Below are 27,637 nucleotides of genomic sequence, written 5' to 3'. Positions count from 1 at the left end.
AGTAATTGCAAGGTAGAAAAATTACTTGACCATAAGAATACAAAACGTAGAAGCAGAAACAAGCCACTCAGCATCACATTGCCTGCTGAGCAAATCTGGTATTATATATTGGATAAGGATTGTGAAACTGAAATGTTTAATGTTTCAGTCCACAGGTGCTGATTAACTTGCTAAGTTTTTCTAACATTTTCTGTTTTTGTTTCATGCTTCCAGCATCTGCAGTTTTTTAAAATGTATTTTTGTCAGAATCAGAATTATTATCGTGAACATGTGCCACTGAGATTTAAATTTTAAGGCAGACAGGGAAAATGTCAGATATGAACTATGGGAAGGTGAATCGAAGGTGGAAATTGACAGCAAATGTGGCGATTCACATTTGAGCAAGGGAGTTTTGAGTAGCACTGAAATAGCCCCCTTCACACTGCCAATTCCGTGTGGGTTAACCAGCTAATTTAGCGGGTCCTTTCCTGGTAATTATGCGGCATAAAATGTTAATTCTTGTTAAATTCAACCTGGCTCTGACACTTGATGGGAGCAAGGGTCAGAGCCTGGCTGAGTTAACTCATTAATTGCCTTCTGGTGGTGTGAAAGCACAACCTGCTCTCGTTGGAGGCGTGACCTCCCTTAAAATGTTGGGTTGTCGAACAGGTAAATCATGGGGCAGTGGGAAAGGCACCTGACTGCAGCATGCCCGGTAAGTTTTCCCACTTCTTAGGAGGGTTAGCAGTGTGAAAGGGGCTAAAGGTTATTACATTGTGGCAAGTAACATTTGTATCACAGTAGTTCTAAGCCAGTGGTTTTCAAACTTTTTCTTTCCGCTCACATACCACCTTAAGAAATCCCTATGCCATAGGTGCTCTGTGATTACTAAGGGACTACTTAAGGTGGTATGTGAGTGGGGGAAAGAAAGGTTGAGAACCACTGCTCTAGACCCAATTGTTACTGAAATATTTTGCTTGAAAAAAAATTGTAATTGACCTATTTCTGATGGAGTTATGAAACAGTGCTCATAATGAGTCAATTAGGTATGATTAAAATTAGTTTTCAAACTTTTTCTTTCCATTCATATACCATCTTAAGCAATCCCTTACTAATCACAGAGCAACGATGGCATAGGGATTACTTAAGGTGGTATGTGAATGGAAAGAAAGAGTTCGAAAACCAATGTTCTAAGCAATGATCATATCCTACAAGAAAGTCTGAGTAACTGCCCTTGGCATTAATGGTATTACCATCACCAAGTCACCCATCATCTTGGTGTTCACCCCTAACCATATAATTGGTCCAACCATATGGATGGGATTGCTTTAAATTCAGACAAAAGGCTGTATATTTTGAAGTGAGTAATGCGGTGGTGGCCCCATGTAGTAGGCACAAGCTAGATGTCTGGCAGAGTACTCAGTTTTGTTTTATGCATTGGAAATAATGTCTCACAAATTTGGTTGAGTTTTGAGAAGAAATAACCAAGAGAATTGATGAGGGGAGTCTATATTGACTTTACAAGGCCTTTGACCAAGTCTCACCTAATTGGCTAGTGCAGAACAAAAAGTAAATTAGCAAATTAGATACAAAATTGGCTTGTTTTTCTCAATGGGGCGGGAGTAATGACTTGAAGTCCTGTGATTAATGTGTGTTGTAGGAATCAGTGCTGAGTCAACTGATCCTTGTGCTACATATTGATTTGGATGAGAATGCAGGTGGAATGATGCAATTTTGCATCTGACATTAAAACAGGTGGAAGAGTGAATAGTGGAGAAAGTTGTCTAAGATTAAAACACGACCCAGATGAAGTAGGAAAGTGGGCCGAGGAATAGAAGATGGAATTTAAGTCTGATAAGTGCAAAGTGATGCATTTGGTAGTTAAACCAGGACAGGACAGTCTGGTGAGTAACAATGTCCTGGGGTGTGTTGTGGAGAAACTTTTTGATTGAAGAACATAGTTCCCTGAAAATGGAATATGGGTCGAATGTGTGGTGAAGAAAGCATAATGCATGCTTGACTGTATTAGCCAAGGTATTGAACATTATATCTGGGATATCATCTTATTGTAATACAAAATATTGGTTAGATTGCACATGGCCACAAATATTGCTGCTGAAATTGTCTGACTGACTGACCTCTCGCTTGCAGAAGCCAGATGGAAGTTCCTGGACACCTTCTGGATCATGACCCCCACCAACACCATCTTTCCCATATCATGACAGAGCTCAGTATTTCAGGAGATCTCCCCTCCCCAGGCTCCAACCTGATAGTTCCTCAACCCGAGAGTGCCTCGTTTCTTTATCTCTCCCAAGATTCACAAACAGGATTACCCTGAAGACCCATTGTTTCAGCTTGATCGTTGATCTTACCCCACTGAACTTATCTTCTCATATCTCAATTCAGTATTGCTCCACAGTTCCTCATTCGTGCTATGTTTTTACAGTCTCTAAACAGGTCCATTTCACATAAGGAGGGATTTAGGGCCCTCTTCTTTATGAACACAGATTAAATCAGTTTGCATCTACTAAAACTCCTCCCCTTGCAGAACTTGTTCTTACCTTCTCTCGATTCCTCTCACTTTCTTAAAATCAAAGGCACCTGTGTGGGTCCGAGCTACATTTGCTATCTTGTTGGCTATGCCAAACAGACATTATTCAAAACCTACTCCCAACTCTTTTTCCACGAAATCCATTGTGTTAGTGATAACTCCTAGATCTGTGTGGAATTGGTCCATTTCAACAACTTCAGCAAAATCCTCAAATTCACCTGGACTGTTTCTTTCCCCTTTCTGGATCTCTCTTCATCTTATGAGCAAAACTTCTAATGACATTTGATACAAACCCACTGACCCTTGCAGCCACCAGGACTACACCTTCTCTCACCCTGTCTTTTGTAAAGTTGCCATCCTTTCTCTCAGCTCCACTCTATCTGTTCCTGGGAGGAGAATTTTATTCCAGGCCATCCAAAATGCCCTCTTTATATTTGGCTTCTACCTACCTCCTCCTTTCTCCCCCTCCCACCCACCTATTGCCATTTATAAACCCTTTCCTGCATCTTCATTTCTCACAAGACCACTTTCTACATGACTACTCTATTAACTCTTTCCTGCTCACCCATTCCCCTATGCCACCCAGGCACTGTCTGCTGTAACCATGGGAGGTTTAACACCTCTCTATACAGCCTTTCCAGCTGAGACAGTTTCATATGCAATTCCAACATTGTAGCATCTGATGCTCCCAATGTGGCCTCCTCTACATTGTGAGACCATGTGCAGAATCAGCATTTGCTTTGCTGAGCACCTATGCTCTGTCATCACACACCAGATTGCTGGCCATTTCAATTCCTCACCTCACTCCCACACAGACTTGTCTGAATTCCGCCTCCTCTGTTGAGGGTGAATACAAATGAAGTACAGCATCTTGTATTCCATCCGGATCATTTAAAACAGTGGTTCTCAACCTTTTTCTTTCCATTCACATGCCACTTTAAGTAATCCCTATGCCATAAGTCCTCTGTGGTTAGTAAGGGATTGCTTAAGGTGGTATGTGAGTGGGAAGGAAGGTTGAGAATCACTGCTCTGGACCCAATTGTTACTGAAATATTTTGCTTGAGAAAAATTGTCATTGCCCCATTTCCTTTGGAGTTATTTAACCGTGCACATAATGAGTCAATTATGTAGGATTAAAACAATGGTTTTCAAACTGTTTCTTTCCATACACCTTAAACAATCCCTTACTAATCACAGAGCATCTATGACATAGGGATTACTTAAGAGTCGTATGTGAGTGGTAAGGAAAAAGGTTGAGAACCACTGATCTAGAACACAATAGCATGCACATTGAATTTTCCAATTTCAAGTAAATTTGAACACTTGAGTCACTTAGGCAGAGAGGACTATGGATCAGATGTTGGGCAATGGGGATAATTTGGAAGACCACTCACTAAATGGCATGGACTAATTGGGCCAAAGGTCCAGTTATGTGCTGATTGACTCCATCTGCAGTCTCTTTTATCTCTGCAATACTCCAAGTAGAGTCTCACCAACATCTTATGCTCTTGTAATATGGTGTCCAAATTCTTGTTCAAAATCCTTTGACCACTCTTCTATCCATGTGCGGGTATACCCTGCTTTACGAAGCTGGAACGTTCCTATCAAACCTTTCCTAAGCCTAAATAGTGTAAAACGAAGATCCATTCACTACTATTGGAGGTTATTTTAGTAAAAGTGAAAACCCATTCAAAAGCTTTTGAGAAAGTGAATACGGCTTTCTTCGTAAAAGCGAATTTTCGTAATTTTGAGTATTCGCAAAGTGGAGTATATCTTTATTTGTATCCCTTGCTCTCTCTGGTTTACAGTATGCTCCAGTGCCATGCATTGTGCAAGTTCTGTCCTGGTTGAACCTACCAAAATGCAACTCTTTGCATTTGTCCGACTTATAACTAAAACCTTAGTCCTGATAATGGATCCCAACCCGAAATGTTGACTGATCATTTCTATCTATGGTTACTGCCTGACCTGCTGAGTTCCTCCAGCAGTTCATTGTTTGCTGAATATTCCAGCATCTACAGTCTTTGTTTTTCCTGTACTCAGTATTCTGACCAATGCCACCTTCTTCACCGTGTGTCTAAGAGTGTGGCCACTTTCATGGAACTATGCACCTGTACCTCTAGGCTTCTCTGTTATGCAACATTCTCCAGGGCCTATCATTCGCTGTTCAAGTCATGCCCTGGTTTGACATAAAGCAGCACTTAGTATTTGTCCAAATTAAATTCTATCTGCCATTCCCTTGACTCTAAATTATCTAAATCCTTTTGTATTCCTAAGTAGTCTCTTCCTGACAGCCTACTACATCATCTATAGGGGTTTATTTAATGCAAAAAAGCCATGATATTGCTTACTCAAGTTTTTTTTTAAAAAGGCAAATTTACCTTTTATGTAGAGGATGGAAAAGGCGGATAGCACAGTCATTTTATGTAACCCAGAGCAGTGCGCCAGCTTCTCAGGCCAAAAGGGATGGGTTGTGTAGCACAGTGGTTCTCAACCTTTTTCTTTCCACTCACATACCACTTTAAGTAATCCCTATGCCATAGATGCTCTGTGATTAGTAAGGGATTGCTTAAGGTGTATGGAAACCATTGTTTTAATCCTACATAATTGACTCATTATGTACATGGTTTCATAACTCCAAAGGAAATGGGCCAATGACAATTTTTCTCAAGCAAAATATTTCAGTAACAATTAGGTCTAGAACAGTGATTCTCAACCTTCCCTTCCCACCCATATACCACCTTAAGCAATCCCTTACTAATCACAGAGCACCTATGGCATAGGGATTACTTAAAGTGGTATGTGAGTGGAAAGAAAAAGGTTGAGAACCACTGGTGTAGCACAACAGCAGCTGCCCTGCGACAGCTCTGTCGCCCACCCCGCTGCCTGACAGCTCTGTCGCCCACCCCGCTGCCTGACAGCTCAGTCGCCCACCCCGCTGCCTGACAGCTCTGTCGCCCACCCCGCTGCCTGACAGCTCTGTCGCCCACCCCGCTGCCTGACAGCTCTGTCTCCCACCCCGCTGCCTGACAGCTCTGTCTCCCACCCCGCTGCCTGACAGCTCTGTCTCCCACCCCGCTGCCTGACAGCTGTCTCCCACCCCGCTGCCTGACAGTTCTGTCTCCCACCCCGCTGCCTGACAGCTCTGTCTCCCACCCCGCTGCCTGACAGCTCTGTCTCCCACCCCGCTGCCTGACAGCTCTGTCTCCCACCCCGCTGCCTGACAGCTCTGTCTCCCACCCCGCTGCCTGACAGCTCTGTCTCCCATCCCGCTGCCTGACAGCTCTGTCTCCCACCCCGCTGCCTGACAGCTCTGTCTCCCACCCCGCTGCCTGACAGCTCTGTCTCCCACCCCGCTGCCTGACAGCTCTGTCTCCCACCCCGCTGCCTGACAACCCTCCCCGCCGCCTTGATGCCTTACAGCCCCATCAGAAGCGGGCGGTGTGAGGGAGCGGGTGACATGAGGAGCAGGGAGGAGTGAATGAGCGCAGCCTGACAGTTCCACCAGCCACTCTGTGACAGTGCAGTGGGGCAACAGGGTTGTCAGCATGATGTCAATCATCTTACCTTTCTTTATGGAGCCGCTTTCAGCGGCAGTCCTTTCATGCAGGTGGTGGAGTGACTTCACTCCACCTCTGAGTGTACCCACCTCTGGCAGATGGATGATTGAGCGAGTTCAAGCATTCAGTCCACCTTCCAACCTTTTATGGAAGTAAGTGAAGCAATGTGAAGACTGAGTCTCTCTGTCTTTACAATTGCTTTTCCCTCCCACTATAAAAGGGCCTTATGTTGGTGTCATCTCCAGATTTGCTAGCCATCCCAACTACATTCTCTTCCAAATTGTTAACATTGATGACAAACAACAATGGACCCAGTACCAATCCCTGCAGCATGCCACAGGCCTCCAATTTGAGAAACACTCTTCACTACCAGCCATATGACTCCTTCCATCAAGCCAAATTTGAATCCAATTGGATCCAAATTAATTTATCCTACTGAACTAGCCAACTATGTGAGACCTTACCAAAGACCTTGCTGAAATCCATGTAGACATCATCCACTGTCCTGCATTTTCAATCCCCCTGGTTACTTCTTGGAAAAAAAAAGATTTCTGAGACATGATTTCTCATGCACAGAACCATTTCTAATCAGTTCCCGTCTATCTAAATGTTGATAGATCCTGTCCCTCAGAATCCACTCCTTTAACTTTCCCATCAGGGATGTTCAGCTCACCAGCCTAGTTTCCTGGCTCATCCTTGCAGCCCTTAAATAAAGGCATAACATTAGTCACCCTCCAGTTTTTAACTTCTCACCGGTGGCCAAAAATTATACCAATAACTTTGTCAGGACCCAGCAATTTCTTCCCCAGCTTTCCATAAATGTCTCAGAATACAGTTGGTTAGGCCTTGGGATTTATCATCCTCAATTTTTAATCCTCAAGCTTTAAGACTGCTTGTACCTTTTCTTCTATAATGTGGATATGGTCCAAGCCACCACACTCATTGGCTTCTATGAAATGATGCCAATGAGTCATGAGAAATGCTATCTCGTCTTTACCATGCGAGCATGGAATGAACGATAAATAAAGGTGACTTGACTTGATCCTCTCCATAGTAAATGCAGAAATAATAATTTGCAATCTCACCTATCTGCTGTGGCTCAACATTAATACTTGAGGATCTATTCTCCAACATATCAGTAGTTATCTCTTCTCCCTTTAAAATTTTGGGTCACATTTACTATCCTCCAAACTGTTGGAATGGTTCTTGAATTGTATGGAATTTTGATGGATTATCCTTGATATTCATCATTAATTTCTCTCATCATGCAGGTACTCCCTGACTTATAACCTATGCGACTTGTGTCCATCTGCACATAGGACCGAATTTTTAAAAAATGTATATTAGAAAAAATATAAAATTTATGCAGTTTATGTTGTATTTGACAAACTATAACAGGGATACAAAGCATGTAAAAGCCAAAATGTATGCACTTACTTTGTTCATCAGAATCCCGGGGTCCATAGGCTGGGCGCAACCATCTTGATTCCTGTGTGCATGTGTGAGTCTTCAGTTGGTGCATGTGCGGAGGGTTCACATATTGGAGTTTGGTTGGCGCGTGCGCGAGTGTTAAGGGCGCAATTCAATATCATCAGGGTGCAAGGTTATGGTGTTTTTCCTTGCATTATTGCTGCATTTTATTTCTCCCAAGATCCATGGAAAAAACTCTGATGTTCAGAATTTATGTGAGAAAACTAAATAAACAATTTATTTTTCACCTCCTGTTTCTTGGCACACGTATTAATGGCATGGCTGTACCTAGAATAGGTGCGTTGTCTTGAGAGGAATGGTTGGAGAAGCTAGTTTTCTATCAGATGGAGTTTAGAAATGAGAGGGGTAATTGATTCAAACATACGATTCTGAAGAGTTCCTAGAGGGGAATATGGAGAGGTTGTTTCCTCTTATGGGAGAATTTAGAGCTTGAGATCACTGTTTCTCCCATTTAATTCAAAAGAGATGACTTCTGTCACAGAGTTCTGGGTCTTTTGGGGTCTCTTCCTCAAATGGAATTGGAAAGAGAGTCTTTAAATATTTTGAAGGGAGAGGTAGATTGATTCTTCGTAATCAATTGAGGAAAGGTCTTTGTGGGTTGAAGGCAATATGGAGGAGAAAATGCATTTGGGTCAGCCACGATCTTATGAAATAGTGACACAAAGGAATCTGGAACAAAAAAAACTTGCTGGAGGAACTCAACAGGTCTAACAGCATTAGTGGGAGAAAACGCATTGTTGACTTGAGAAGAAGGGCTTCAGCCAGAAACATCAACAATTAATTTTCTCTCTCTTATGCTGCTCAACCCACTGTGTTCCTCTGGTAGATTGTTATATTGAATAGTGAAGCATTCCTGGGGAGCTGAATGGCCACTCTTGCTCCTAATTCATATGTAGATATGTATGAATGCAAGCTCATTTTAGACCATTTCATGCCAGGCCTCCGATTGGAGGCCAGCTACAAGCGTGCAGGAAAAACTTAAAACTTACCTTTCATAGAGCTGCTCCAGCATTGCATTCATGTCATGTGGTGCCTTGAACCGCCCTCCAGATCTGATGGAGGTGGGGCGACTGGTGCATTAGTGCCACCCATCATAAATAGGCAGCAGAGCAATGGCTGTCTTCTCTACCCATAATCCCCCATGCAACTGGAACCGCTGTGTTTCCCAGAACAGTTCCAGCGGGATTATGGATAGGGAAACAGGCTATTGCTCTGCTGTGGTTTGAGCTGCAGAGGGCAGCCCAAAGGCTGAAGCGGCTCAGTGAGGCTGTCACAGCCTATTTCGGCCACCTGGCCTGACAGCTCCTGCCCGCCGCCACTGCCTTGAAGGGGTCATGGAGGGAGAGGAGTGAGTGGGGAGATGGGTCACAGGCTGATGTTGTCATCAGCCTGCCCCTAACTACCGCTAGCAGCAGCTGTACATTCAAGCCAGGCGCCTAATTATCCTTCCCTGAAAAGGGTTGGATTCGGCGCCTTGGAGCTGGCCATAACACATTCAGAAAGGTAATTCTCTAGGTGTAAGAGTGGAAAACCTAACAGTTTAACAACAGCATGAATGCATTTTACAGTTTACCTAATGTTGTAATGTTTGCATTGTTTGAAAATTAAAGTTGAACTTAATTTGCATATCTGTGAATATTTTAAAATCAATGAGAAGAAACAGTTTTGATCAAACACCCAGACTTCACTTGAACTGGTGATTGCTTTAAAAATGACATAAAGCGCAAATTAAGTTGTTAAACACATGAAGATGCTAATCAATTCTCCTTGTATTTTAAGGAGGAAACCATTGGTTTAGTGCTGACTTTTTTTAAACTATTTCATTTTTTCCTTAAATATATTCATACAGTCTTTAAACTCATACATTTCAAATATGTATTAAATGTTTACAAACGAAAGAAAAAATTTCCCCCTTTTTCCCTCCCCCCACCAACCCATTTAAGAATATAACTGCATGCTGTCAGTGCTCTCATTTATTTCATAATTCTTATTTCTGGGCTATCACATCTTTACATACATTGAAGGGTCAGATTTACAATTGGACCACTGGTTGCCATATCTTAATAAAAGTGTCATATTTATTTTTTAAGTTATAAATCATTTTCTCCATGGGTATACAACTACACATCTCCCCATCTCCCCAGCCCATCGAGAAATAAGTAGAGGAGAGTCAGGCTTACAAGTGGTTGCTATACACTTGGCTATTTTTCTTTTTATCCAGGCCATGGACCTCTCCCATATACTCCTTCTTTATTTTTTTTCATATATGAAATTATCTGTCCCCTCAAGTAAGCTTTTAATGTATCCCACATTAGGAATTAGTAGAGGGTCTGTTTGTTTCACAAAACAATTTTATTTGTTCCCTGATAAAATGACAGAAATTTGTCCTTCTCAATAGTGAAGAATTAAGAAACCATCTGCATATATTCTCTTGCTTTTCAGGTATCATTATCATTAAAATCAGAGGCACGTGGTCAGAGCGTAGTCTGGTTAGATATTCCATTTCAACCACTATGTTGTTCAATTGTGCAGACATTAAAAATCAAATCTATTCTCGTATAGGAGTCATGAACATTTTGAGTAGAATGAGTAATCTCTCGTTGTGGGGGTGTAATTGTCTCCATTCATCTATCAGGTTTAAATCTTTCATAAAAGATTGAGTAACTTTCGCATCTTTTGTCTTTGTCACTCTCCTTGCTGATTTATCAAGGACGGGATCCAGGCAAAAATTAAAATCTCGCATCAGTACATTTTGTCTCTGCGCCTCTGTTTTAAAGAAGGCATTTTGTATAAAGAATTCATCATCAAAATTTGGACCATAGATATTCATGAGTGTCCAGGATTCTGCATATATCTTACAATCTGCCATTACAAACCTTCCCTCTGGGTCAATGGATGTGCACTGGTATATTAAAATTGCTGCTTCCCTTGCTTTGGTGTTAAAAGAGAAAGATATGACTTGTCCTACCCAGTCCCTTTTAACTTATTGTGTTCTGATTTTGTATTTCTTGTAGAAAAACTCTATCTTCCTATAATTTTTTAAAAAAGTGTGCCAAAATTATTTTCCTCTTTATGGGTCAGATGATGTAAATATGAATAGAATGTTAATATTATAACTGTAAAATTTTAATGTTATATTCCTATTTACATTTGTACATATTTAGCTCTATCATTAGACTCTTTTGATTATTTATACAGAAAAGTGATTTTTCCCCTTTTAACAAATGCATGATTTGCCCCTACTCTGATGGTGATGTAATCAAGAAACCCCGGGAGCCCATGAGAAAAGCCCGCAGTACTGTCCAAGGAAGAACCCCTTCCCTTTAACCCCCTTAAGTCAGAGTATTCACCCTGCTACTCTCTGTTGAGCTCTTCATATACCTTTCAATATTACTTTAAATAATGGATAATAAATAGTTCAAAAAATATAACTATCATTTTACTTGCTATCTGATTTTTAACATTTACAGTTCACATTCTTGTTTTTCTTATTCTTCTTTCTGGCATCAGTTTTTGGGTACCCTATACAGTTCTTGTAGAAATCTCTACTTCCTTTACTGTTTTACAAAATCTTTTGGGTACAGCATTGCTTATTTTATATTCCATGTTCTTAATTGTCTTTTAACATCATCAAATTCTTTTCTTTGTTTTACCAAATTAGTACCTAAGTCCTGAAAGAATAGTACTTTTCCTCCTTCCTTCTTGAGCGGGCCACTATTTTCCCTGGCATACTCCACTGCTGCTCTCAATGTTATGCAGTAACTCAAAAATCTCACCAGGACCAGTCTTGATGTTTGGTTGTCCATTCTCCTGGGGCCAAGGGTCTGATGGGCTCACTCCATAAGAAGTTTTTCCCACTCCCAGTGCTTGTGGGATCCATTTTTCAAAGAAATTCACTGGGTCCTTCATCTTGGTCCCTTCTCTCAGCCCGACGATTTGGTCATTATTTCTTCTGCTGAAAGTTTCCGTGTGGTCGATTTTGTCCAGCAGCAGTTGTTTATCTGCTTTCCATTTCTTTGCATTTTCCTACAGGGTTTTTAATTGTTCTTGAGTCATTATCAGGTCATTTTCAACCTGGTGCCCTGAATATTCAGGTATGGTATTCAGTCACTGTTGTCATTGCTGTTAGTGCATTTTCTACCTTGTAGAATCATCAGGCCATTTCACGTCGGGCCTCTGCCTTGAGGCCAGCTACAGAACGGATAGAAAATGGGAACTTACCTTTCAGATAGCAGCCCTAAAAGGCTGCTACAGCATGCCGTTCATATCCGGAGGCACCTCGTGGTGCCCTCAGGATCCAACGGAGGTGGGACGACTGGTACTGTAGCAGCACCTGTCATCAATATGTGGCAGAACAGTTCTATTTGCATGGGGGATTATGGGTATGGAAGACGGCCATTGCTCTGCCGCATTTTAAGCCGCAGAGAGCGCCCCAAACGCTGAAACAGCCTGGTGTGTCTGTCCCAGCCCGCTCCGGCCACCCCCTGATGGACCCCGCCAGTCCCCGCCGACACCCCCCCGCTGCCCCGCCGGTCCCCGCCGACAGCCCCCGCTGCCCCGCCGGTCCCCGCCGACAGCCCCCGCTGCCCCGCCGGTCCCCGCCGACAGCCCCCGCTGCCCCGCCGGTCCCCGCCGACAGCCCCCGCTGCCCCGCCGGTCCCCGCCGACAGCCCCCGCTGCCCCGCCGGTCCCGGCCACAGCCCCCGCTGCCCCGCCGGTCCCCGCCGACAGCCCCCGCTGCCCCGCCGGTCCCCGCCGACAGCCCCCGCTGCCCCGCCGGTCCCCGCCGACAGCCCCCGCCGGTCCCCGCCGACAGCCCCCGCTGCCCCGCCGGTCCCCGCCGACAGCCCCCGCTGCCCCGCCGGTCCCCGCCGACAGCCCCCGCTGCCCCGCCGGTCCCCGCCGAAACCCCCCGCTGCCCCGCCGGTCCCCGCTGAAACCCCCCGCTGCCCCGCCGGTCCCCGCCGACAGCCCCCGCTGCCCTGCCAGTCCCCACTGACACCCCCCGCTCCCCGACTGCCCTGAGGGCTCCACGCCGCCCCTGACTTGGAGGGAGAGGGGTGAGTAGGGAGATGGGTCGCAGGCTGATGGCATCATCAGCCTGCCCCTAAACAGCCACTTGGTGTGGCTATACATTCAGATTGATCGACGGAGGGCTGCGTTGCGGAGATTATCCCTCTCGGAGAGGGGTTGGAATATGCGGCTCGGAGACCACCTCTGCACATTCAGAAAGGCAGGTGATTATGCGTTTTGGCGGAGTTTCTCTTCCTTTACATCTCAACTTTTGGGCTATCTGAAAAGGCCTATTCACTAGGAACCTCCATAGATTCTATCATCTTTTGGAAATCCTGTGTCGATCCCCTTCTTTCTTGGGTTGGTGCTGACATCGTGGCTGCACCTTCTTCACCACTCCCTTGACTTTCTGTCAAAGATCTCAACGACTTTTGAGCTTCTTTAGTGTTATTTTCTGGGTCTTGACCTTCTTACCCATCAATCCTTTGTTTTTAGCAGCTAAAAAAATGTATTTTGATGACTAAATAGATCTTTTAATCAATCGTCAAGGAAAGCTCTTTCACCCTAAGTCTGTCTAGGTCCTCAGCGTGGCCTTGCCCCTGCTGACTAACTGCTAATAAAATCTTACAGATGTGTCTTCATGGTTGTGATTTAAAATATAAATACCAAGATATATTTGCACATTTAACAAAATACTTCTCATCAGTAATTTTATGATTGTCACTCTAGATGTCCTACAAAAAAAATGTTGTCCACCACTCTCTGAAATTTTGTGTTGTATAATCTACATGGAAACAGTCTGAAATCACAGCCTTTACTGTATTTCCCCACTTCACAGACGGCTCCATCAGCAATTTGAGAGTTACAAGGAGCAAATAAGGAAGATTGGTGATGAAGCCAGACGTTACCAAGGGGAACACAAGGATGATGCTCCAACATGCGGGATCTGCCTCAAAACTAAGTTTGCTGACGGCTGTGGCCACATCTGCTCTTATTGCCAAACCAAATTTTGTGCCAGATGTGGGGGTCGAGTTACTCTTCGCTCAAATAATGTGAGTACACCTAACTCTAATTTTTTATGGCTTTGCTCATTATTTATATTTGAGAGCTACCAATTATTTTGTGATATTTGTATAGATTCTCTGCCCAGGAGAATAACTTGCCAATGGTCTTTAACATACTATAAATGAATACGAGATTTTAAGCAGTTTGTTCTAAAGGCAAAAATGTTAGAGTCTTAGTTTTAGATTCTTCAAAGCAATTTTCATAACATTACTACTGGAAGAAAAGCTACATGCACAAATATTGAGTCAATTGTGGAGTCTCATTTGTGAATGAGTAATCAGATTTTATCAATACAGATACTCCCTGACTTATGACTGTAATTTGGACTGAATGAATGGATGGACGTATGTCAGAATTGAGCATTTGTGTTTTTTAGTTTAAAACCTATAACATTTACACGGTTTATGTTGTATTTGACAAACTATAATGGATACAGGGCAAGTAAGAGCCAAAATGTGCATACTTAGCTTGTTAGTCAGCGTCCAGGGATCCGTAGGCTGGGCGTGGCCATCTTGATTCCTGTGTGCATGCAGTGGGTTTGCGTTTTGGAGTTCGGTTGGTGCCCTTAACTCTTGCACATGCACCAGCCAAACTCCAATGCTTGAACCGCGCTTGCGCACAGGAATGAAGATGGGCGTGCCCAGTCTACGGACCCTGGAACACCAAATAACAAAATAAATACACACATTTTGGCTCTTACCTGCTTTGTATCCCTGTTAAAGTTTGTCAAGTACAATGTAAACCACGTAAATTTTATATCTTTATATTTTTTAACTAATTTTCAGTCACATGTGCAGATGAATGGAAGTCGTATAGGTCGCAAGTCGGGGAATACCTGTACTTTGCCAGTCAGCTCTTGGTTTGTTGAAGCTTGATTCTCTTTCTGAGCTGCCTAACATTTCATTTATTAATATGCAGCAGGCCACTTATGAATTGGAAATAATCTGAAGGAATGCTATCAAAGTTTATCTCCGTGTAATTCCTGGTTTAATGTGAATTTGATTAAGAAATTGTAAGAAGGACCTTCCCTGACCTCATTCTTATGCTTTGACAGATGTGTTAAGTGAGAACAGAACAAGACAATGGAATTATTGTTGCATAAATTTTAATATCTGTACTAACTCCCATGCATATGCCTGGAATTTGCTGTTTATGTATCAGTTGGGAAAATATATTATCCAACCTTACTTTGTAGTGTTCTATGCTCTTATTTACATTCTTTTGAAGATTCTGAATATCTTCATCCTGATCAGAGGAAATAATACAGCTAATTATTTTGGGATGCGTAAGGATCTTTTTGTGAGGGGTTCCTTGGGGAAGAGCAGCAAAATCATGATCTATTTATTTATTAAAATGGAGAATTAATTGTGAGAGTAGAGTTCTGATTCCAATTAAAGGAAATTATTAAGATGTGAGAAGTGAGTTACGGTGATAGATTGGGAAATGCTATATAAAGGATGACCATGGATAGGCAAAAGCAAACACTTAAAGAGTGGAATAATTACAACAATCTCAATCTTCTGGCACAAAATGGATTTTAAAATTAATTTGAGATGCTACTCAATCTAAGGAGCAGAAAAAGGACAGAAGAAGTAGCATGCTTGAGAATTGGGAACAATTTAGAATTTAGAAAAGGAGAACAGGGGGATTGATTTATGAGGGGAAAACAAAAATATGAGAGTAATTCAGGGAAAGAAATTGACAGTAAACTGACAGAAGGCATCAGTGAAGTTGGTCAGAAACTGGTAGAGCCGCTGTCTCATTGACCTTGGGTGCTGTCTCCAAGGAGTTTGCAAGTTCACCCTGTGACCACTAATTTTATTTTATTCCATCCCCTATCAAAGTGGTTCTCAACCTTTTTCTTTCCACTCACATACCACTTTATCCCTATGCCATAGTGCTCTGTGATTAGCAAGGGATTGCTTAAGGTAGTATGTGAGTGGGAAGGGAAGGTTAAGAATCACTGCTCCAAACCCAATTGTTTCTGAAATAGTTTGTTTTGAGAAAAATTGGCATTGGCCAATTTCCTTTGGAGTTATGCACATAACGAGTCAATTAGGTACGATTAAAGCAGTGATTTACAAACTGTTTCTTTCCACCTACATATCACCTTAAGCAATCCCTTATTAATCACAGAGCACTTATGGCACAGGGGATACAGAGTCGAAAGAAACAGGTTGAGAACCACTGCAGACAGAGAAAGATAAGCAAAAGAGAGTCTCCCTGGGACACTGAATGTCCATGGCTTTGCCTCCAATGCTCCCACAGCCTCCACAGCTACACTGCCTTCATTCTGAACCATCGGCAACCCAAGCTTCAGATGTACATCTCTAACACAATCAGGGAGCCTCCAATGCCCTCTCGCATCCCAATTCCAATATCTGGTACCCCTTCAGTCAGTCTCCAACAGGCTGTATCCTTTGTGAGTTCCTTGGCTCGAGTCACCAACAGGCCGTTTCCTGTGTGTTCTTCAGCCTCAGAACCCCTCACTGGTCCGCTGCAAAGGTCATCATCGCGAGGGTCTCTCCTATTTTGTGGTATCCTATGCCAGTCATCTGCTTCCCTGGAGTCTGCAACCCTTCATGGCTGCTACTGATCATAGGTGCAGCAGTTTGGCCAGACCACACGGTCGCGGGATTTTAAAATAAACCACCACCAACTCCTTTAACAGGTTGTTTAAAGCCTGTACCAAGTCAATGGCAGACATATTTGGTGATTGGACCATGCAGGGGAGCACTGAGACTTCGCTCCCCATTATCTTTGGGTCCGTACCAGCTCCAACAACATCACCAATTTTTTTCTACTTCTAGATTAGGGGCATGCCTTTGGGATGTGGGAGGATGTAGGGGCACCTGGAGAACCCCATGCTGTCATGGAGAAAATATGCAAACTTCACTTAAACAAGTTCAAGTTTTTTTGTCCTATTTTACCTGAATGATGAGAAGGGTTTGTTTCGAGAGCAATCGAACAACTCAACTCCAAAATGCATACAGCAGTATAAAAGAGAAGGGCAAGAGGACATGAAAACATGTAGCATTATAGTGAAAAGATCAATTAGTACTTAGAAGAGGTAGCACGATTATCAGATGCTTATCAATCAAAGATACTCACAATTCCTGATAGTGACTCCAGGGTTACACACCAATATCTGTCAGTGCTCTACAATACGCAAGCACAATACACTAATCAACAGATAAACAACAAGCTTAATTACAACTATAACAGGTGTATGGCACAAAAGCCCCACCCTGTACTAACATACACCTCATAATTAGTCTGCAGCATTGCCTATGGCTTACAATAAGACTCTTCACTTTTGGTTTTTCGGCGTCGCCTGTGACCTGAAACCTGGAGCGAAGCTCAGGGAAAGCAATCTGCTCCATGAGGTGGGGTTTTACTGCAGCCAGCTAGAGGAGTCATCCTAGGTGCACTCCCAAGATGTGTGAGGACTAATGGTGTCTGGAGGGGTTGGTTCAGATGTGCTCACCTGACCTAGGAGAACCAATTTCATGAGAGCTCACCTGTGGGTGGGTCTAATCTTGAATGACATGGGAAAATTACTTTCGACCTGCCTCCTGGCTGGCTGGTTAGATGATCCTCCAGGACAAAGCACATGAAAATTCCTTTGTTCGGGCCAGTTTTCAGTCAGATAACATTCCAGCCTCGAAAGTTGCTGCACCATGTCACTCAGTCTACAAACTAATACAATCTCAAGGGACGCTTTATAAAATTACATTCACAAAGAATGGGATAATGCATGCTATGGACATGATCATTATTGCCTAGTGAATTATGTTGGCCCACCAACTTCCTGCTGCCTAAAAAACCACCAGCTTCTCCATGGAATGTTGTATTCAAGAAACTGGTCCCTAGCTTTAATTTGTTCACCAACTCAAGTAAGTGATATTCCCTGATTTTTTTAGGAATTCAAGTGCAGCAGTCTTGACCAACCACAGCACATGCACGTCCTTCATCTGCAAGCAGGAAGTCCAGGGCCATCCATTTCTTTCTTATGCTGAAGTGCCACAGCCATAACATTGGACAATGATTCCATTATGGTGGCTTTTCATCTGGGAAAGACCAGCCTTTGAACCCCCACCTCACTGAATGTGCGGTTGTTACTGGTATGTTGTGGGGGGGGGGTTGAAGTTGGTTGGGGTCCATTACCTCCTGGCCTCTTCCAACGCTGGATATCAAAACTCACAGTTCTAGACAATTTCCCCCTTAGTTTCTTTATTGAGTGCAGCAGGAGGGATCAGTGTCGGCGACAACTGGTTTGTTGTCTCTCGTGCCGTATTTGCAATCTACTCAACAGATCTTCCCATCGCCGCTGTCACTGATTCCAGCGTCTGCAGATGTGTTATCCTGTGAATTAGGGCAGACTCGCTCTCTCCAGGTAAGAGTGTGTGTGTGGGCAGGTCATTTCCAGTTCACCTGGTAACACGACACATCATGTGTCTCCCAGTCTGTGTGCTAAAACCTCCCTCCTTCTCAGTGAGATGATGGACCCACTAACCCCTAAATGAAAACCCAAGATTTTTACCATGTCAGGATTTTCGGGGATCATGGTGTGCTTGGCATCAGAAGTGTCAGTCACCACTGGATGTGCCCCTTTCCCCATTGTGCAGCCACAGGGATATAGGCCATCGAGCCTCCTGGCTGGGAAAGGGCCACCAAACATATCGGTTGGGAGACAAGCCCCAATCCTACGGCAGCAGATCGGAGGGCTGCCACTCATTGGTTGATCCTTGCTGCAGCTCTGTCTGTCTTTTTGACCCAAGAACATACTCCGCTAGCCATTCTAGCACGCAGATTGCCCCCCTCACAGTTTTCCTGACTGCTGGCCTGATCAGGGACACTCCATCCCCTTCATGTCAGGTCAGGCTGTGGTGACCAGATGTCCCATCAGTGCGGGGCTAACTCCAAAATTCTCAGGAGAATCACAGACATGGTACCCTCATAGAGCCCAGTAATCAGGGCCCATTCCCAAACAGCCGTTGTTCTGTCTTCCACCATATAACACTCTGCTCAGGACCTGAGATTCCACTCTAGTGCCACAGGGTTGCCTTGTCCTTGAAGACATGCAGTGGCATCTGTAAGGCATTATTAATGGCCTGCTGGATGGACACTTCATCCAGGATTCCTGCTTCATGACAGTACAGGCTCAGGCTGGTACTGCCCTTGTCTCAGAAGCAGAGTAGCCACGTGGCCAGGGACTCACCCATCTTTGCCAACAGTCAACTCCTTGATAGAATGCTCCTGGCTCTTGTGATCTTGTAGGGACCTGGGGCATGATCACACGTGGCATCCTGGCTCTCCTCCGAATTACTATTTGAAAGGGTTGACAAAGGTGCCCATGTCTGGAATGGGACTGTGTAGTCAATTTCTGGCCTGCAAGGTTTGGGTGTATTGGGAGGGTGAAGTCTGCAAATCTTATCTGCATCCTCACTATCCTTGCTGCCCATCCAGATGTGCACATTCTCTAACCACATGTCAGCTCCATCTCCCGCACCTCCCCACTCCCCCCCCCCCCCCCCCCAACAGCATCATGGGTCGCACCTTGACTGGGCCTGGCTGCCACCTATCTCAGTGAGCCACTTCCAGTTGCTGCACCTTCAGTAGCCTGCACACCAGTTAATGCCCTTAAATTCAAGCTCTAATGTCCAGATTTGCGCCATTGGGACTGCATTTCTCATGGTGGAGCAACACTGCTTCAGTATCTTCTCCTCACACTTTAACTGGGTAGTCACCTGTTTCTCCTCCTGAGGAGTGGCACAAGATGGTTGCACATTTCCTACCTTCACGACTCAAGTTTGTCTGACCAGTCCATTGGCTTGCCATAATTTGCCAGCAGGCTGGCCAAGTTACCAAATCCAGCACTATTGTCTAACCATACAGTTATTCTCCCTCCTCTACCCTTGAAACTCTTCCTGTTGGTCCTGTTTGCAAAAGTATGCAGCAGAATACACTCTCCCCACCCCCCCAACTCTCCCTACCCCCCAACTCTCCCTACCCCCCCACTCTCCCTACCCCCTCACTCTCCCTACCCCCCACTCTCCCTACCCCCCCACTCTCCCCACCCCCCACTCTCCCCACCCCCCACTCTCCCCACCCTCCCCCACTCTTCCCACCCCCTCACTCTTCCCACCCCACACAGATTTGTATCAAGCAAAGCCTCATGACCATGCTTGTGTCCAGTCAAGACTGGATACATGTTGGTGGAAATCAATTATCTTTATTTAAACGTGAGGGAATTGGCAACAGAACACACTCAGACACAACAGTAGCATGCAAATCATACACATTAGGTGCTAATCATTTAAAGATACTCACAACTCCCAATAATGATGCTTGGGTTACACAATACCCGACAGCACTCTACAATATCCAAGCACAATACACTAATCCACAGAGAAACAGTAGTCTAATTCATCTTTCTTTGGCTTGGTTTTGCGGACGAAGATTTATGGAGGGGTAATGTCCACGTCAGCTGCAGGCTCGTTTGTGGCTGACAAGTCCGATGCGGGACAGGCAGACACGGTTGCAGCAGTTGCAAGGGAAAATTAGTTGGTTGGGGTTGGGTGTTGGGTTTTTCCTCCTTTGTCTTTTGTCAGTGAGGTGGGCTCTGCTGTCTTCTTCAAAGGAGGTTGCTGCCTGCCGAACTATGAGGCGCCAAGATGCACGGTTTGAGGCGATATCAGCCCACTGGCGGTGGTCAATGTGGCAGGCACCAAGAGATTTCTTTAGGCAGTCCTTGTACCTCTTCTTTGGTGCACCTCTGTCTCGGTGGCCAGTGGAGAGCTCGCCATATAAGACGATCTTGGGAAGGCGATGGTCCTCCATTCTGGAGACGTGACCTACCCAGCGCAGTTGGGTCTTCAGCAGCGTGGATTCGATGCTGTCAGCCTCTGCCATCTCGAGTACTTCGATGTTGGTGATGAAGTCGCTTCAATGAATGTTGAAGATGGAGCGGAGACAACGCTGGTGGAAGTGTTCTAGGAGCCGTAGGTGATGCCGGTAGAGGACCCATGATTCGGAGCCAAACAGGAGTGTGGGTATGAGTGTGGGTCTAATTACAACTATAATAAAAGCCCCACCCTGTACTAGCATAAACCACACAACTAGTCTCCAGCATTGCCCATGGCTCACAACCTGGTTCAGACACTTCACAGTCAGTTTTCCAGCATCGCCCATGGCCTACAACTGGAGTGAAGCTCAGGGATGTCTTGAGGGCACTAAGAGAGCGATCTGTTCCACGTGGTGAAGTTGATGCTGCAGCCGGCCTGAGTGACCTGTGAAGACCAATGGCATCTGGAGGACAACCTCACCTGTAGGCAGTTCTAACCTTGTTGGCATAAGGAAATTACTTTTGACTTATCTTCTGCCTAGGGTGGCCATTCCAAAAGGAGGATGTGGTCATAGGTCACTCTATACACACATAGTGTGTTAACATTTGTTGTTTTTGCAATCCGGTTTAAATTTTATTTTAAAAAGATATATATATTTTTTGAAACACACTAGTAACCATTGATCATGTTCTCCTTTTTGGAAATTTGGAAATGGACACCCTGGCTAGTCAGATGACCCTGCAGGAGCAAGCACATGGAATTTCCTTTATTCAGTCCAGTTTCCAGTCCAATTTGTTGGATAATCCTCTTCATAACAGCTGTATCTCTAAATTAAAATTAAATATTTAAAATTAAATATGTTGATGTGTGATTTCACAGTTGTCAACCTTTTCTCCAACAGGAGAAGGGTGAGAGAATGTATCTGGAGTAGGATGGGTCCTTCAGTTTGTTGACTGGCTTTCTGAGACAGTGAGATGTGTAAATGGAATTGATGGGGGAGAGGGAGGTTTGTGTAATGTTTGAAGTTGCATTCACCACCATCTGAAGCTTTTTCTGATCTTGGACAGAGCAGCTGTGATACATCCAGCTTGGATGCTGGCTGTGGTACACCTTTAGAAGTTGTTAAGAATTGGTGGGACAATCCCAACTTTCTTAGCCTTGTACGGACATAGAGACATTTATGTGCTTTCTTGACTGTTGAATCACTGTGGTTGATCAGGTCACTTGAAATATTTACTCCCAAGAACTTGAAGATATCAACTATCTCAACTTCATCATCAATGATGTGGACAGAGGTCTGGTCTCTACCTTCTTTCCTGAAATCTATGATCAACTCCTTTGTCTTTCTTACATCGAAAGAGGGATATTTTTTATCTTGATAAGAAGCCACTGATTTCTCAATCTCCTTGTATTCAGTCTCATCATTATTTGATAGATGGAGTAGGATATGTATTTGGCAATGCATTTTTGGATGTAGAGGAAGTATACCAAATGGATTTGTACACATGCTTGCCCCAGACAATGCTGGAGGTCAGAATTGAACCAGGGTATCCAGATTTGTGAGATAGAAACTCTACTAACTGCAATACATTTAAGCATGAAGCAACATGAGATATGTCACCCAACTTCGATTGATTTTTAATTCCTCAGTAGCACATTTTGCTGGTTCAGAATGGTTAATGATTTTGCATTAGCTTCTGGTTGGTCACGTTTGTTGTTCTTTGGAAAATGAGAAATCGCTTGACTGAATTGGATGGGAATGCTGGTTGTAAGAGGTGATACTCTGGTCTGAAACACAGTTTACCCATTTACCATCCTTGAACTCCAACCTCCATCCAGTATGTGTCCAGTCTCCTTCTCAGGGCTTCTCTGATCACCCTGAAGTCTTCCCGTTGCATTCTAAAATATTTACCTTGTATGCTCACTGATGTTTTCTTCACTAACCAATATATCAGCATTTTCTTGTCTTGGCAATAAGATGAGATTTTTGTTTCCTTATTATTTTTTTAAGTTTGGCAGCATCTTTATTGAATGACTTTGTAAAACAATCTTATTGATATTTTTCACTTTGAGCATTCTTCACAGAAGAGATGACCAGATGCAGTCATGAACATCTGGTAGAAATTTTCCAAAATTAAATGCTGGAATATATGGATCCAAATCCAGCTACTTCAACAGTTTTCTTTTGATAATGTTTCTCTGCACCTGGTTTCAAGGCAGTAGTCACTTCACTAGAAATGTCACTTTTTATGAGTAGCGGAGTCATCGAAAGGCTGTGTTCCTATGGTAGAGAAGAATGTGCTATAACTGAAACTAGTATTGTTTTCACCTAACAGGCATGCACTGTTCTCTCAATCTGTCACTGAGTTTCTGAATTGTTATCACAATTCCTTAAGTTTCAAAATGGTTATGAAAAAGGATAAGCCTGGACTTCATGGGAAAATACTATTTTATATCTTTGTTTCTCTGTTGCCTATCACTCACCTGCATCTGTCTTCCAACTACTCCTCCTCCTCCCCACTTGACTCCTTCTGTCCATCGTCCTTCCGCTGTCCACCAATCTACTGGTCTCTTACCTCTCTTCCTCTCCTCTTTATACTAGCGATCTTCCCTCTCCACTTTCAGTCTTCATGAAGGATTTTGACCCGAAACATTATTTCCCTCCAAGGATGCTGCCTGATCCACTGAGTTCCTCCAGTGTCTATTTTTTGTTCAACCAGAATATTGTCTGGATTGGAACAATTCATTTTATAAGGAGAGATTGAATTGGCTGTATTTGTTTTTCCCAGGAGTGGGATAGGCTGTAGGGTGACCCAAAGAAGAGCAGAAATTTATGAGGGGAATAGATAGTAAAACTGTTTTTCCATTGGTAGAAGCGTATGGCAGGAGGTTTAGAAGCATCACTAGGAAATAGAAGGTAGCCAATAAATCAGGTCTGGGCTTAACCTTGGTTACCCTTTACTTTCTAAGGGTTCTGCATGACTGCTGAGTTTCTTCAGCACATTTTCCTGTCTCACCACTTTCAGGAAAACTTACCTGAACTCCAAGATCACTCCATTCTACAATACATTCTCCAGAGCCCAACCACTAACTGTACAAGTCTTGTCCTGGTTTAAAATACAATACTTCACACCTGTCAAAATTAAATTCCATCTGTGGTTCCTTGGTTGAATTCCCCAGTTGATCTACATCCTATTATAATCTCAGATAACTTTCTTCACTGTCCAGCATACCACCAATTTTGGTGTCATTTCAAATTAACTGACCATGTTAGCTACCTTGCCATCCAAATTATTAATATGTATGAAAACTAACAGGAGAACTAGCACCAATCTCTCTGGCACACCTCAGGCTTCCATCCTGAAAAACATAAACTTCCACTTCTAGTCATTGACTCTTACTATCAAGGCTAATTTAGTATCCAAGTTAGCTAACTTACCCTGGACCCTATGTGATCTGACTTTCCAGACCAGCCTAGCATGCAGTTAAAGGAGTCCCGTAAGGCAGGTGTCTTGCTTAAACAGATTGTACACCCTTGTGCTCACTGGAGTGAAGTTTTACTTCTTTTTTGATGAACTCAAGCTCATTAATTTTTTGGCAAGAGCTGTAGAGATGAGGGACATTCTTGGTTAACTCTTTGATGCACCTTTCTGCTTGGTGAAGTAGGGTTTCAGTTTGTAATCTCACCTAAAATTGTCCTCAACATAGCACTGATTTTTGCTTTCTGGGGCTCCGAGATAAATCCACAACCTTCTGGCTGGAATGTGAGAATGCTGCCTACTGAGGAAAAAAAGTTAAGTATCCCAGGGTCCACTAATTTTCCATTGGACAGGTGAATTAAGGTTATCTCAGATTGCAACAAGAAGAAAATGAACTGTCACAGAATGGCAGATGGAATATAATAGACAAATGCAAGATGTTGTACTTTGGTAGATTAAATGAGCATACATCTTGGACAGTGAATACTAGGCCTCTAAAGTTTGTTGTAGACCAGCGATACTATGGATTACAGGTATATAGCTCAATCAAAGTGGAGACACATGTATACAAGGTGGTAAAGAAGGTATTAGGCATACTTGCATTTATTGATCAAGCAAGTATACTTGCTTGATAGGAGCAGAGACATCATGTTACAACTATACAAGATGCTGGTGAGACTGCGCTTGAAGTATTGGCATAATTCAGATAACCCATCTTTTGGAAAGATGTCATTAATCTGGAAAGGGTGCAGAAGAGATTTATGAGAATGTTATCGAGACCGCTTTAGTTGAATTAAAAGGAAGGATTCCAGGAGCATAGGATGCTAAGGGGAGACCTTAAAAAAAAGGCCATAGATAAGTAAATAGTCATAGCCTTTTACCCAGGGTGGGGAAATCCAAAAGAAAAGGACATAGATTTAAGATGAGAGAAGAAAGATTTAAAAGGGAGCTGGGAGGGTGGTGCATGTGTGGAACAAGTTTCCAGAGAAAGTGACATCTCTCAGATTCTAAGTTCTGACATTTGCATACCGTAGAGCTCGTTGAAAGAATCAAAGACTTGTTGATCCAAACCAAGGCTTTTATTAGCAAAAGACAGGAGCTCTTCACAGGTGGCCGACCAGTCCGGAATGATCCGACCTGGCTAGGGACACAACCCTTTAAGGCCCAGACAATAGGTGTGGCTTAGCTCTCAGCCAATCGCTGTAAGCACAGTCTAGATACAGTAACTATATACACTATGTACATTGGTGATAATCTGTACTATCACACATACACAATCATCCTCTTAGTGTATGTGCACTTAAAGTCAAAGTCAAAAAATCAGAGAGGTACAGCAAGGACAGAGGCCTTGAGCACACCAAGTTCACACTGCTTCCAAATTCCAATTTGTATAATTAATTGTGCCCTTAATTCTCTTTGATTCTCCCCATATTTGCACAATTCTTCTCCAGATTTTATACACTTGGGGCAATTTACTGACTAACTTGCACATCTTTGGAATGTGGGAAGTAATTGAAGCATCCTCAAGAAACTAACACAATTAGAGGAAAAAGAGACAACACTGTTCAGGATTGAACTCAATTGCTAGAGCTATAATGAACTGGGAAAGTGGACAAATATGACAAGAAGAATTTAACTTGGACAAGGGCAGGGTGTTACACTTTGGTAGATTAAACCAGGGCAGGGCTTAAAAGATGAATGGTAAGACTCAGAGGAGTGCTATAGAATGAAGAAACTAGGAGACATAGGTCCATTTTTCCATGAAAGTATTGGTGCAGATAGGCAAGATGGTGAAGAAGGCTCTTGGGACACACTCCTTCATTAGTCAATAAATTGAGTATAGGAGCAGGTTAAAATTGAGTATTAGTTCAAGGTGTTGGTGAAACTGTACTTGGAGTATTGTACTCAGTTTTGGACACTCAGCTTTAGGTAAGATAACATTGAGCTGGAAAAGGTGCAGAACAGATTCACAAGAGTGCTACTGGGACTGATAGGTTTGAGTTATAAAGAGAGGATGGATTGGGTGGGATTTTTCTCTCTGCAGAGAAGGAGGCTAAGAGGAGACCTTATATAGGTTTATAGGGTAAATAAGTCATCAGCTTTTCCAAGAGTAGGAGAATCTAAAATTAGAGGGCATTGATTTAAGATAAGAAGAATAAGATAAAAAGGGACCTGAGTACATCTTTACATAAGAGTGTGGTGGGTATATGGAACAAACTGCCAGAGGAAGTGGTAGAAAGATTATAACACACAAATATAGGAAAACATAGGAAAAGTTTTGAAGGATATGGACCAAATGCATATAAATAGGACTAGCTTGGTTAGCGTAGACAAGTTAGGCAGAAGGGCCTGTTCCTGTGTTGTTGAACCTTATTACTCTAATATTACCTTTTTCCAAATTGCACCACTGTGCCACCAAGTTACATTATCATACTGCTACTTCCTTGCTTTCCAATGAAAAACTCTTCATTTTCTTATGTTCATTAAAATTTGAATTACATTTTTAATAAATGTGCTCTATAACTAATTTTTCCGAAGAATGATGGAATTGTCCTTCCAAACAGTGATGCAAAGGGGATTTTTGAAAGCCCCTATTCAAATCAATGCTTTCTTTTTTCAAACTGTTATTTACTTCTCAGCTGGAACCTCAGAATTGAGGATGACTTGTTTCCAGTCCTGTTCTTTGGGTTCTGAGAACACTTCTGAGACCATAGTGCAGACTCTGCCACAGATGGGATAGGAGGTGCTTGATAAAATAGGTGTATGGGTAGTTGGTAAAGTGGTTTGAAATTTTGTAAACCTCCATGGTGTTTTTCTCTGTATAACTGCTTATCTTTTACCCTGATTGAGTTCAGTAGTCTGGTATTGAACTCGTGAATCATATGGCCTGCCAGCAGATCTACAGTGTGCAAAAGGGCCTCAGTGCTGGAATGTTGACCTGGCAGAGGACATTGCGTTTATTTTGCTTGTCCTTGCAGTGTATTCGGAGGATTTTACAGAGACAAATTTGATGATATCTCTCCAGTGTTTTCAATTACCTTATTTAGGCAGATCCTATCTTACCAGCATGTTGGATGGCAAGGATCACTGCTGCCTCCTAGACCATTAGCTTTGTGCTTGGTTTTGATCTTCAAACACGGATATACTTTGTCACCAAAGACTGTTCTGCTTTACAAAACAAAAGCAATGAATTCGCACAGTTGTCTCCTGAGATACAGGAAGTAGTCCAAGTTTTACTGCAAAGGGCAGAGTTGAACAGTGGAGACAATTTGTAAGAGTGCTATTTTGTTTTGAGTGTCAGGTCAATTCTCTTGTATGCTTTGTGAATGAATTGTTGTTTCCCTGGAGACCAGAATGTAAAAGTATCTATTTGCAAGTAGTTATCTGCATACTGCAGATTGATATCTGACATTGAGTTATTTGGTACAAGAATGAAAGTGATCAAGAGTTGGTCAGTTTCTCAATTAGTACTGCATATTTGATGTTTTCCTTCTAACAGATGCTGTCTGCTGTCCTATTGATAGGTTAAATATACAGTATATAGCAAGCAGAGGCAGTGCTGAAGAACCTGCACATGCCATGGACAGTTGCTGGACCCCCGTGCTCTTTTTTTCATCAGTTATTTAAGACACGTGATTTTTTTTTAACTGG

This window comes from Narcine bancroftii, chromosome 6 (assembly GCF_036971445.1).
Source record: "Narcine bancroftii isolate sNarBan1 chromosome 6, sNarBan1.hap1, whole genome shotgun sequence".
In the NCBI taxonomy this organism is placed as follows: Eukaryota; Metazoa; Chordata; class Chondrichthyes; order Torpediniformes; family Narcinidae; genus Narcine; species Narcine bancroftii.
Note: the sequence above shows the minus strand (reverse complement) of the source record.